The following is a 13,628-nucleotide window of genomic DNA, read 5'->3' on the forward strand; positions in this document are numbered from 1 at the left end:
TAACATACCTAATTATCAATTGCTATACAACAGCCAGAGTTCCCTGAAAGTTCTACAGCTTTTTTTTTTTTTAGCAGATCCCTTTCATGCATTAAACCTCCCACCGCCAAGTACATCATCATGGCAACAAAGTTTTTATGATACATTATTTAAAAGAGGCATTTTAAGGCAGTGAACCCAGGAAGCTAAAGATTTCATAAAATCACCCTTTTGGCCATTAAAAGGATTGAACAACACATTATTTTTTGCTGTTAGTGGAATTTTCAATTTTCTCTACTCAAAAACATGTGGTTTATATTTAGAGGTAAATGACCCAGATCAGGACCATATGTATCCTTCGGGCAGGGAGGGGGGAAATCAGCAGAGTTGAATAAAAGTAATACTTTTAAAACAGAGGAAAGCTTGTATTTGTTGTGGACAACATCTAGGCTATTTTAACATACACTCTAATATAAGGTTGCCTTTAAAACAACAACAAACAAGCAAACAACAACAACAGCCCCAGCTCTTATCGTTTTCACAACAGCTTGATGTACAAAAATCAAGAAGAAATGCTTTTTCCAGTGTGGTGATAGGCATTAAGAGCATAGGAGTAGGCCAGGCAATTTTTTCGGATCAGTTGACAATTCCTTCCCAAAGCTTTTGAGGGCACAGTGCTCTTGTATTATCATCCCACGCAGCTGTGATTTAGGCATGTTATATCCAGAGGAGGTCAACAGTATAGATACTAATCCAACTTGCCCTTCTAGCCATAAATGTTAAAAACGATCTCCCATCCTCATCCCTTTATGCTTTTCTCTTGCAGTCGTGCAAATAAACCCCTTAACATCTCTTCCTGCCTTATAAAGAAATGATCCTGCAATTTTCAGTGTTGCCTGGTTTTTCCCCCCTGATAGAGAACAAAAGCAGCTGCATGGGAGGCAGAAAAGCAGGTGGTAAAGCTTTTCTCAGCTTGGAAACATAGCAGTTGAAAAGCTTGCACCTCCTGAATTGCTGACTATCATAAAGCCGTTAAATAAATACACAGAGATGGTGGGGAGAGAAGAAATTACAACAATGAATGAACACAAATGACTGTGGTAAGTTACCATGATGTTAATAAGACCATTGGGTAAGTCTCTTAATTCTAGTGAGGAACATCTTACTACTCCCCTACTATAATGGTTCACAATAAACATACTTTCAATTATACAGTCAGCTACTTCTTTTCAGCCTTAGAGCCCTTTCTCACAATCCCATGAGCGGACTGGAGGGTGGGTGGTAGGGAATGCTGCAAACAGCTTACCTTCCCCACAGACAACCTAGAAGAATTGCTTGGCTCATGGATTGCATGCCCAGATGAGCCAATGGTGCCCCAGTTAGCATGGAGGTTCGGAGGCCAGGACGTGTCAACTGGCCTGTGGAAATTCCACAGTGCAGTGCTCTCCCCTCAGTGACATCCTACAGCCCGCTCCTGTGTCAGCACCAGGTGGGAGCAGCCAGCACTGACACACAAGCAGCTAACCCAGGTTAAGGATGCTATTGTACCCTTAACCTTGGCTAACTGGGGGGCTCCCTAGGCAGGTTTGCTGCGGAGGCGCCACCAGGAACCATGCAGCTTCTGGCAGTTCTTACAGGCAGCCAAGGATGGGTTTAGCTGCCTTAGCCCAGTTTTGGCTGCTTGTGAGAACAGCCTATTAGAATGTGATTTGATATTTGGATTGAAAATGTCATATTTTTGACAAATTCTGAAGAATTGTGTGGCGGGGGGATCTGTAGAAGGAGGGACTTACAAGAGGAAAGTAAGGTCAAAGCTCAAAAGAATGTTGAAAAGAGAGGAGGCATTACTGCAATTTAGTTTTGTCAGTGATGGTGGTGGAAAGCCTTTATTGTTGTTTTTCCAAGAATATATTGAAGAACAATGCTACGCTGTGATGCAGCATTGTTTCCCTGTGCATTTCTTCTTTTCAAATTAAAATAGTGGGCTGCAGGCTTACTCCTTCTTTGGCCCTGAAGTTATGGTAGAGTACGGAGGGCCTTAACTGTGGTGATGAAAACATTCCTCCTGAGCCTAGGTCCAGCCTCCCCCATAATGGCTTCATTCTGAAGGAAAACAAACAAAGCAATTCAGAGGTACATAAAAGTCCAACTGTAGGCTCCAGTTCAGTTTCCTCCTGACTATAGCTATTAACCTACCAGTTTTACTGACCTAAAAATGTACTTGCCTAACCAATAAAAACCAATGACGCTATTCTCACAATCACTGGAAAGTGGGCTTGGGGAGCTTAGCTCACTTTTCAGGGATCGTGGGAACCACCAGGCTCACAGGAGAGGCCAGTGTTCCCAAGGTGGCTAGCCCGCCTAAAAAACCCTCCCCTAAGACGAGGTTAACCGAGTGAGTGCTCCGTTAACCTCATCTTTTTGCTCATGTTGCTGTGGCGCGCGGTAACACACGAGTAGACCCCTGACTGGGAGGCTGCAAGCAGCCTCCTGTGCTCAGGGTTCTCTCCAGAATGCCCCATGCGCTTGCGCAGGGCATCCCGGAACTTCCGGGGGACGCACGGCCCCCGATCCCCACAACCCCTGCCGGCTCCATGACGGAGCCAGAAGTTGTGTGGGTGGCCAATCGGCCACCCAGCTATGAATGGCTGCTCGTCTGTGGGGAGAGCAGGTTAAGCCCGCTCTCCCTGAGGTTAGCCCCAAAGCTCTTCTCAATGGTTGTGAGAAGAGCTTCAATATGGGAAGCTGAAAAAGTAGTAAGCTCTGAATTTTGCACTGTTGTTCTTCCTTTTTTGCTTTGGCTCAGATTGTACCAGAGCCGGTCCATCCATAATGGGCCAAGTTCTGACAAGGCTTTACCTCTGAGCCATTAGTTTCTATCAGGGCTCCAACCCCAACCTATCCAATTCATACTGTATGAAGCTGCCATAAACTGCATTATTCTTCTGTTCCATTTACAGTATTGTCTACACTGGCAGGCAGTTGTTCTTCGAGGTTTCAGGCAAAGGTCTTTTCCAGGGAGATGCCAGGGACTGAACCTGATGTCTTCTGCATGCAAGGCATATGCTCTACCTCTAAGCCATGGCCCCCTCCTGAATCTGCCAGCCCATACCTTGCCCCAATATAGGGGTGGAAATATATATATATATATATATATATATATATATATATATATATACACACACACACACACACACACACACACACACACACACACACACACACACAGACAAACAACAAATATTAGTTAGCCAATTTTCCCTATCTATCTATCTATCAAAAATTTATTTTATTTTATTTTTAAGGGAAAATTGGCTAACTAATATTTGTTGTTTGTCAGTTCATGTTTTATCTCTGTCAAAGAGGGGAAGGAAGGAGAGAGAAAATTACATTTCACATTGATCATATGTATTCAATTCAAGTCAGTTCAGGAATTGTCCTAAAACAAGTACAACTTCTGCTTCAGTATTCAAAGAAAATGCTCACTTTTAGCACACTGTCACTTGGTTCCTTTGTAATTTGTTGCTCTACTCATTATTGTTTAATCTCCATTGCAAACATGCTTTTGATTTAAACGTTGTTGTTTGAGAGTTATTTTAAGTAAGATGTTTTCTGTAATCAAGACACTACACTATATTTTGCAGTTATTAAATCTATCGCATTCATAGTCATTGAAAGCAAACTCTTGTTCCTCGTATTTTTAATTAGCATACATTATAGGTATAGTTTTAGAGGTCATATGCACAATTGAGGTCACTGTGAAATGTGCAAATGATAAGGTGGGAATACAAAATTGAAATCAATGTATAATTTGAACACATTGGTAATAGGAGTTCCAATTATATATGATTGTAAGAAGTTTTCCTGTTTTCATTTGTACAGTTGGATCTTCAAATATCCAAAGGTCAAATTCTGATAGCCAGTTGCTCCAGTCCTGTAACCTTTTGTGCATGTGGGCACTTTGATGTCCATTTTGAGACCTGCCATCTGCAGGAGATTTTGCATTTGTAACAACAGAGCGTGAAGGTCTATTGAATGAGCGTGAAGCTCTAGACACCCTCCTGTGAAGTGAAGTGAACAGGGAAACCTATACACACACGCATCTTGTGCACATATCCGAGTGTGCATGGAGTTCTGGATCAGGGTGAATAAAGAGGCGGGTTTCCTGTACCATTTCTAAATGAATGCCTTAATTTCACATCTGATTCTATCCTATTATGGAGGTTTGAGGTATGCCCCCAAACCATTTTTTTTCTTGTGATGCACCAGCCACCACCTTTGTCTTTCTCTTCTCCCTCCTGCAACATCCCACCTGTTCAGAAGGCTGAGGGCAGAGACGTTGGCACAGCAGGACCTGATTTATTTATTCATATCTATGTAAACTGCTTTGGGAACTCTTGTTGAAAAGCAGTATATAAATATTTGTAATATTTGTATTCATATAAACACACATCCTGCTCCTCCAGTTTCCCTGTATTCTGTTTTTTGAACAGGCAGAGGGCAGAAGGATGCAACAAGAAAGATGAGCAGCCACCACAACAACCAGGTAGGGGCTTTACATTCCAAGGACTTGCAGTGGTCAGACTGAGAGCTCCCAATCAGGTCCTGGCAAATCTTTGGAAAGGCACCACTGCCAACAACCTTGCCTCCTTGCATGGCACCCTTCCAGAGTCTTGCAAGAGTCAGAAGAAGGAACTCCAGATTCAATTATTGCAAAGCCTTTGGAAAGGCTTGGTGAGGGGATGGAAGCTTGTGTGGTGCACTCTCAGAGCCTTGCAACACTCAGGTGAGCAGAGGTGCATTTTGGTAATTTTGGAGCCTGGACCTAAAGGCCTTTTGAGCCCCACCACCACCCTGCATTCAAGTTAAGCATCAACCCCCCACACACATTCACACCATGACACACGCCGTATTAAACACATGCGTTGTTGAAGGCACAAACAACAACTGAACTCACAAGAATGTAAAAATATAAAACAGGAATGTTTATACAAAGATTCATTAGCAGAAACATTTCAAAACACAACTTAACAAACTCCCATCCCACATATTTATTTCCCCAATCTGTCTCTAAAGTAGAGGTCATGCCCGGCCCAAAACAGACTGTGACATGTAGGCAGAAACAGGTAGAGTAGCTCAGCCTATACTCAAGTAACAAGCTATTTAGCTGAAGCGCCCTGGCAGAGTTCGGAACTTTATAGGAGAGGTGGAATCCTTTTGGCCCCTTGCATCATCTGACCCCTGCTGAACTGATAGCTGCAAGACCACCACCTGGCCACCCACAGTGGTATTTCTGAAGCACAGCACACAGCAGGTAAGCAGCTCCCCTCCACACGAGATATGATGGTGCTTCAAGGAGAAGGACATTTGCATCCCACTGCCAGAGCCACTAGCTCAAGTTTTCCAATGCCTTCTTTAGTTATATAATTAAAACACTTCTATTTGGCTTTTCAACTTTAAAAAAAGTTATGGCAACTCCCCCCAAAGGTCATTAAAACATCACTAAAATACCATAAAATTAGTAATTGTGAACTAAACAAAATCAATCAAACACATGAAATTATATACATAACACCGTTTCAAAAGTGGCACTACACTCAACCTTCCGGATCATGAAAAGCCCAGAAAATAAATGTTTTTAATCTGGTGCCTAAGTTTATACAGAGCAGGCACCAGGGAAGCATCTCTGGGGAGAGTGCTCTTTAATTGAGGTGCCACCAGAGAAATGGCCAAAGGTCTCATCTGAAAAGCGTAACCTGAAAAGATGGGGACCAAAAGAAAAGTTTGAAGTAGAAGCACAGAAGCACTGTATCTGCACAGGAGTAGATAGTCTTTCAGATACCTAGATCTCAAACAGTAAAGGACTTTAAGGTCAACACCAGTACTTTGAACTGTACCCAGAAATCCACATAAAGCCAATGAAACTGTTTTGACATCGGTGAGATGTCTTCCATACTTGACCAATTCTAAGAGGTTATTTTTTCATTATTTAGAAAGACAGCATCTACATTCAAAACATTCCAATAACAAGAAGTCAATTCCATTTCAATGTGATTACTACAATGTCAGTCTATGAATTTGTGTAACAAGGAATTGTGGATGACTGAGGTTCATGTAATAAAAATCCTTAAGCAAATACAGATTGGAGCCGGCCAGGAAAGTAATTAATTATATATTTAGAGGACTGAAGGGTATAATTAGGAAGACCTGAAGTGGGAGTAGAATATAAATGATCTGTTTCTATTATAACTAAGCATTTCATACTAAAGAGAATTATTAGGCACCTTTGATCATTACATCGACGCAACCTCTGAACATGCTGGTTTGAGCGATGCTGCATCTGATGGACAAGAAAAATAAAAATTATAGAATATATGGGATGCTATAATTTCCATTAGTGAAATTAATGGGAGTTTAGCTGATTTCAAAGGAATCACAATTAGAGTCTTGGCCAGCAGACTCTGGAGATTTGTAATAAGTCAAAGAGCCAATTTATTGCTTGCTCCCTACTTTGATATGGAACTAATGTTACCATGTGATAGCTCTTGGCTGCATCATGTGGAATCAATCAATAGTTCCTCTCTGGTCACCTGTGAACTGAAGATGGTTGTTCATGGCCAGTTTTACTAATTCACATTGTTGCCAATCGCAGCATAATTACCAAAACATAAAGAAGGAGAAGATTCATTATTGCTTTGTGAAACCAACATATCTGCGGGTTACCCTGAGTTTGCCAGTACTTCCCTCTCACTACATTTGCTCTGGTTAGACATTCATTAGGATCATTATAACATTTCTAGCTGTTTTAGAAATAGATATAAGATGGCAGGAGGGCCCAGGCTGAGCTCTGCCAATATTCAATGAAGTGTCTGCAGCAAAAATGGGTAGGAAGCAGAAGCAGAACCCTGAACTACCGGCACCTTTCCAACCCCAAACTACTGTTGTTAATGCTGTTTTTCTTGCAGCAAGGGTTATTTCTAGTTTCATAGCCCCATCAGAAGAAAAATGACTTTTAAAAGAGGTGTAGCCTAGCCTAGCCAGCAATGCCTAGGAGAAAGCAGTAGGGAGCAGGGAGCAGATTGCCTTGGTAACCGAAAGTCGCTGTGAGGGTGAGAGAAGCTGGGTGAGAAAAAGAGAGAAGAAAAACTGGGGAGAAGAGTGGAAGAAGGTTGTGGAGGAAGCTGAGAAACAGCAGCAAAGACCGGAAAGATACAGACTTACTGTATCCTGTTAGATCCTGTTAGATCTAACAGTTCCTGTTAGATCCTGAGCAGCAGAAAATAAATTTCAGGCCTGGCTGAAGCTTGATGGAGTTTTGTGAGACTGTGGAAAGGGGTAGCTCTAGAGGTGGGGGAAACCAAGTATTATATAGGAATGAGTACTTGTGTAACAACCTCAAAGCAATGGTGCACCAGCTGATAACTTCCAAGCTCAACTACTGCAATGCACTCTATGTAGGGCTGCCTTTGTATGTAGTCTAGACACTTCAGTTTGTTAAAAATGCGGCAGCCAGATTAGTCTCCAGGGCAACCTGGAGAGACCACACATTATGCCTGTATTTAAACAATTGCACTGGCTGCCAATCTTTTTCTGGGGAAAATACAAAGGCCCAGTTCACACATACACACAAAAAGCAGTTAACAATAACCAGAGTTAAAATGACAAACTCCAATTCGCACCACAGACATACAACTAACTGCAGTTAGCCTAACTTGAGTAGCGGGAGAAGTGAGCAACTCCCTGCCGCTTGGCCTCCCAGCCCGATCCCAGCCAGCTCGGTGGCCAGACTGAGGGCAAAGCGTCACTGCATCAACTGCTCAGCCACGATTGGCTAAAATCTCCAGCGGGGTGTGCCAAGCAGGAAAATGCATTTTTGGAGCACCCTGCCAGCCCTGGGCAGGGGAAGTGCATCAAAAGCCCTTTAAATACCCCACAAGGCAAGCGCCGCTTCTGCAAGCCTTGTCACCACCACCCAAAAGCACCAAACAAACTCCAGTCCCCTGGGGGATTGGGGGCAGGAGGGGTGGAATCCCGCTTCCTTTGTGGGGTGCGAGGGGAGAACCCACATTCACCAGAATGGGATATGCAGATGGAGCAGGGGAAGGGATGCTGGGTGGGGTCTGGTCCCCCCATGACCAGGAAAGATGTTGCAAGAGTAGACCTCATTAGAGCACTCCAGCCAGACCCATCACTAAGCTGCTGCAAGCAGCTTGCTAACAATATCATGAGAGGGCTAGTCTATTGGAGATATGCCTGAGCCTATTAAGGCTTTGTCCCCATCTGTTGACCTTCAGCTCACGAGCTGAGCTGGCCATTTAACCAGCTGGGAATACAAGGGGGCACTGCTCTAGTGGGGCCCCCAACTATCCTTGTTGAAAAATAGAAAAACAAACAAACTTCCCTCTCTCCTAATCCCTCTTCAGCATTGCATGCACCCGGGAGGACACCCCCACACCTCTTGTTCCCTGGCCTGGCCACATGCGTGGCCATGGGGTTGGCCAATGGAACTGAACATTTGCTCAACTTTTAAAGTTCCTGGGTCCAGTCTGTCTGTGCACTGCATGCAGATGCAAGGGCCCAGTGAATCGCAGGAGAGGCCACTTTCCTCTGCTCCCCCAACCCTGGGGCAGCTGGGTGGATTGCAGGGGCTGCTGGCAATGGCACATCTGTGCACAGGTGTGGACAGCTGGACAGGGGGCTGGTTTCCCTGCCAACTCAGCCACCATCTCTGGAAGCAGGAAAGCAGTCTCTGGGATACCCCTGCCCAACGCAGCTCAACCTAAAGCACCCAAGGACTGACACTGAGACCGTGTGGGCTTCGGTAGCCACCCTCATCACAGAGGAAATATCGCCCCAAGAACTGAAGCGATTCTGATCCTGTTGGCCCTCCTCATAAGGAAGCCAGGGTTGTAAACACACACACCCCTCAGGCAAGTGGCTAGGCCCCACTTCCCCACTTTGTAATAAAAAAAACCAGAACAGATGCCCCCCCAAACCCCTACACTCCTCCCCTATGCGGACCTGCAGGAACCCAGAGTGCATCTAGATCCCCACTTTCTTCTTCCCCTAGTGCGTGTATGGTGTTGGTAGAGGGATAGACACAGGCACGAAGCTTTTGGCCTTTTCAGAACTCCTGGTTCCCAGTCCACCCTACTGCCATATGCAGATCTGCTTGCGTGGGGATGGATGGGAGAGGGGAGCCCCTTTGCTCTCCAGACAATGTTGGAGTGTGGGGTGGCTGCTCTGGGACATTGGAAAGGATACACCTGTGCACATGGACATGCGGGTAGGAAGGGGACATGATATCACAGCAGCTTGCCCATGGTGCCCAAGACTAGGAATGTGTTTCCAGAATGGCAGTCCCTGCAGGTGTGAGCAAGAAACCATCCTCACTCTATCTAGAGCACCCATCGCCCAACGCTCCATGAGGGAAGTGTTAGGTGGAGAAGGTGATGGATTGCCCTCTTGAATCAGTTCTGCTGTTTCTGGGCAATACTCTCCTCTCCTCTCCACTCTGATGTTCCATCTCATGAGCTGTCTGGGGATGTCTCTGTGGGCTGTCACTCTCATTCCTGGCCACTGCGCCCTGGGTTGGCCCGCAGTTTCATTGAAAAAGGATCTCAGCCGACCCAAGACTGTCCTCAGTGACCTGTCCTGCTCATGAACTAGCCTATGTGGGCTTCTACCCCCAAAATTGGAAGGGGCTGGGCTCCCCTTCCCCACCCTTTATGTGTTTTTATGAAAAACATAACTTGGTTGCTCTGGAACCCCTTCTGGGGGTCTGCCTTTCAGAAAATCAAGGATGGTGTGGGCAGTGGGCAGCAGAGCAGACTCTTCCAGGCATTCAAAGTCCCCGGGTTAAGGCTGGCATTGCAGCATATATAGATCTAGAGCCACAGAGAAGAGCCTTGGTTTCCAGTCACCCTGGGATGGCCGCATTGCATGTTGGGTGCCGTGGGTACAAGTGCACATCTCCACATTGGTGGGTGGATTGGCAGGGCACAGGGTTTGACAGCGACCAGGAGAGCACTTCCCCGAGTGCCTGTCCCCGCAGCTTTACCACATGGAGCATCCTCCTTTGCTTCTTTTAGTCTGCCACTCTTGTGAGAGAGCGGTCTGTGGGGCAGGGCTGGCAGTTCAGCCGACATGAATACCATCGTGCAAATTCTCAAGTCGTGCCCAACAGGCAGTTTTTCTCATGAGTAAGACTTGGGGAGGAAAAATCCCCCCTGTGCAAGGGGCTGGGCCCCCCTCTGCCACCCTTTCTTTGTGAACAATAGAACTTGGCTGCTCCAGCTCCCCTGCTTGGGACTGCCTCTTGGCTTTCCCCTCTTGTTCCCTGGCTTGTGCTTTGTATGTTTGTGCTTGTGGACACCCATGACTGCTCACCCTGAGTGGCTGAGCAACTTGACAGGATGACCGGTCCGGGATGGGGGGGTGTTGGCGTCCCTGTAGCCTGGCAACTCCATAGCTGCTTGAGTGACAGGAGGGGCAGTTGCCAGTGAAAAGTGCCAGAAATATGGTGCAGCTGAGTCCTCGGGTGGGTCTGCCCCGCCACTTCTATGTTTGGAGTTTGGAAATGGGTGCTTAACTACGGTTAGGGACGAGTCTGCCTTTGGGCGTAATAACTGCAATAGCTTTGTAATAATTTTGGCAGCATAACCACAGTTATCAGCTGCGAACCACTGAGAAAATCTCCAGTTCCATTTGGAGTTTGTCAGGGCATAATGGAGTTAACTTTAGGCCCTCAAGATAGGTTTTCCAAGTTTGGGCATTCTACAGTTAAAAGCTCTGTTAGCTTTAACTGCAGTTTAAATGTCTGAACTGGCCCAAAGTTTAGGTTATTACCTTGAGAGCCCTGATTGGCTTAGGCCTGCGTAACTTCAAAGGGCACCTTCTTTTGCATGATCTCCACCTCACATTAAGGTCATCTGCAGATGCCCGCCTCCAGCTGTCCCCAGTTCATCCTTAATTGCTGACAAGAGTGGCTCCAGGGTGAACAAGGGGAGGAACGCACCTTCTCAGAAAAGTATTTGCCCTCCCCAGCCGCCCCTCATTCTGTTTCTCTCCATGTGGGACACAGTTCACCCACCTAGAATGCTCTTTGCCCCTTCTGTGCCCCCTCTTTTTTTCCTGGTGCTGCCCCTGATTGCTGAGAACTCAGGGCCTGTTACAATGATTTTTAAGAAGGGAATTATTTATTTATTTATTTAATAATAATAATAATAATAATAATAATAATAATAATAATAATAATAATTCAGTTTCTATACCGCCCTTCCAAAAATGGCTCAGGGTGTAGAGAAATAATAAATAAATAAATAAATAAGATGGCTCCCTGTCCCCAAAGGGCTCACAATTGAAAAAGAAACATGAGATAGACACCAGCATCAGTCACTGGAGGTCCTGTGCTGGGGCTGGATAGGGCCAGTTACTCTCCCCCTGCTAAAGAAAAGAGAACCACCACATTAAAAGGTGCCTCTTTGCCATGTTAGCAGGGGATGGTAGGCAGAAGAGAGTCAGCTCCTTCCTGCTCTTTCTGCATTTTAAATTTCTGGCTCTGATATTAGAATGTTCTCCTTGCCACTCAGTATCCTGGCAGCTAAACCCTTGTTGCTCCTGAATCTATGAGCAGTATACTCTGCTCTGTACATCCAGACATAGTGCAAAGTTGCAGGGAATGGAAGACTTGTATGCTTTTCCTTTGTTAATGAGTCGGAGCCTTCAACTACATTTCACATAATTTGTGTATTCATCATAGTGCATCCTTTAAAAAGGCAATCAGCAAGTGGTATGACAACAGGCAGGGTGGTGTCGTCTTATTGAGAGAAACAATAAGAATAAATCCTTATTGTATTCACAAGCTTATTTAGAAGCATGTTGTTTATGAAGAATTTATGGAGGGGTTTTATTTATAGAACACTATGGAAATTATGTATTGCAGAGACCATGCAGAGGACTGAATAAATGGCAGAGGAGAAGTTGCCTTATTTAATTTTAAAAAATAGACAAAACCATAGAACTTTTCTAAAATTGATAAGGACTGTAATAAACTCTAACACCTGTTCATTGCCTTAAATGAATCTGAGTTTATCTCCATGGGTTTTTTTTAGCTCCAAGAAGTGAGAAATGCATACTTGGAAGACAAAAGACAATTCTGACCATACTGAACAGATGCTTTATGCTTTAGTGTATTAAATTATGTACGACACCTGAACACTTTTCATCATTAACGTGCAAACTGCATCAGGAATTTGGCACAAATTCATGTCTGTCCTGTGCCTCAAGGAAATGACCACTAAGTGCATTTAATCTTATGTGAAAATGCAGAAATAATGACTATGGGGCAGCTCAGTCTCCCCTGTTCCTTCTTACAGTCATCAGGCTAGCAAAATATTCCATCTCTTCACTTTGACAGTTATGATTTTGTACCTGCTGTGTGTAGGGTAAGGCACTGGCAAGATAGTTTAATGGGAGGGGGGAGCATGCCGAAGCAATATGTCTAAAATATTTGCTGCCCCCTTTTACTAATACAAATACTTGGTTGCACCAAAATTCTCCACTTTGCATTTTTGAGGTTGAAAGCAGTGATTCTGGAACAATGAAAATGGAAGAATACTTTGGTATGAATATTTACCATTCCTGATCCTATTCAGTGCCATTATTTTCCCTAGTGACTGCTTTTTCTTCCCTCCTGGTTCATGATATGGGGCAGCTTGCCCATGTTATTTTTATTTATTTATTTATTTATTCATTCATTCATTCATTCAATTTCTATACCGCCCTTCCAAAAATGGCTCAGGGCAGTTTACACAGAGAAATAACAAATAAATAAAATGGATCCCTGTCCCCAAAGGGCTCACAATTTAAACAGAAACATAAGATAGACACCAGCAACAGTCACTGGAAGTACGGTGCTGGGGGTGGATAGGGCCAGTTACTCTCCCCCTGCTAAATAAAGAGAATCACCATGTTAAAAGGTGCCTCTTTGCCCAGTTAGCAGGGGTAACTGTTGTGAAGCCATCCGGCCGCCAGGAGCAACAGGCAGCAGCGGGCTGGGCCAGCCACTGAGAATTTGCCGATGAGAGGGCAGGAGGAGGTGGCAGGCCAGCCAGAAACCACATGGGCAGGGAGAGAAGTGGGTTGGCGGGGGAGCAGATGCTCTGTGCCCAGCCCAGCTAGTTATTATTATTAAGGATGGTGATGATGATATTTGTTTGTCTGTCTGTTTGATTTCTATACCACCCTTCCAAAAGGGGCTCATAGCAGTTTACATTAAAACTAGCTGGCCTGGGCACAGAACATCTGTGCCTCTAGTTCTCCCCACTCCTTCCCCCTCATTCTCGGCCCTCTCCATCCCTCTTGGCTCCCCCCCCCCCACTTGGCCCTCCCCCCTCTCCCCTTCCCTCCACCTCAGCTTCCTCCCTGTTCTCAGCCCATGTTGGCTGCCACTTTCCCACTGCTTTCCTGCTTCCCCCGCCACTGCTCCCCCCAATGCCGCCAGTTCCCCACCTCCTCCAGCCGCTTTTTCCAGCACCACTTTCTCTCGGCCGGCCGGCCATTAGCCTGCCCATTCGCTTTTCCCCCAGTAGCTCGCTCACAAACTCTCACAATAGCTGCCACACATGGGATTAGTGATGGGTACATTT

The sequence above is a fragment of the Hemicordylus capensis genome, chromosome 5 (assembly GCF_027244095.1).
Source record: "Hemicordylus capensis ecotype Gifberg chromosome 5, rHemCap1.1.pri, whole genome shotgun sequence".
Classification (NCBI taxonomy): Eukaryota; Metazoa; Chordata; class Lepidosauria; order Squamata; family Cordylidae; genus Hemicordylus; species Hemicordylus capensis.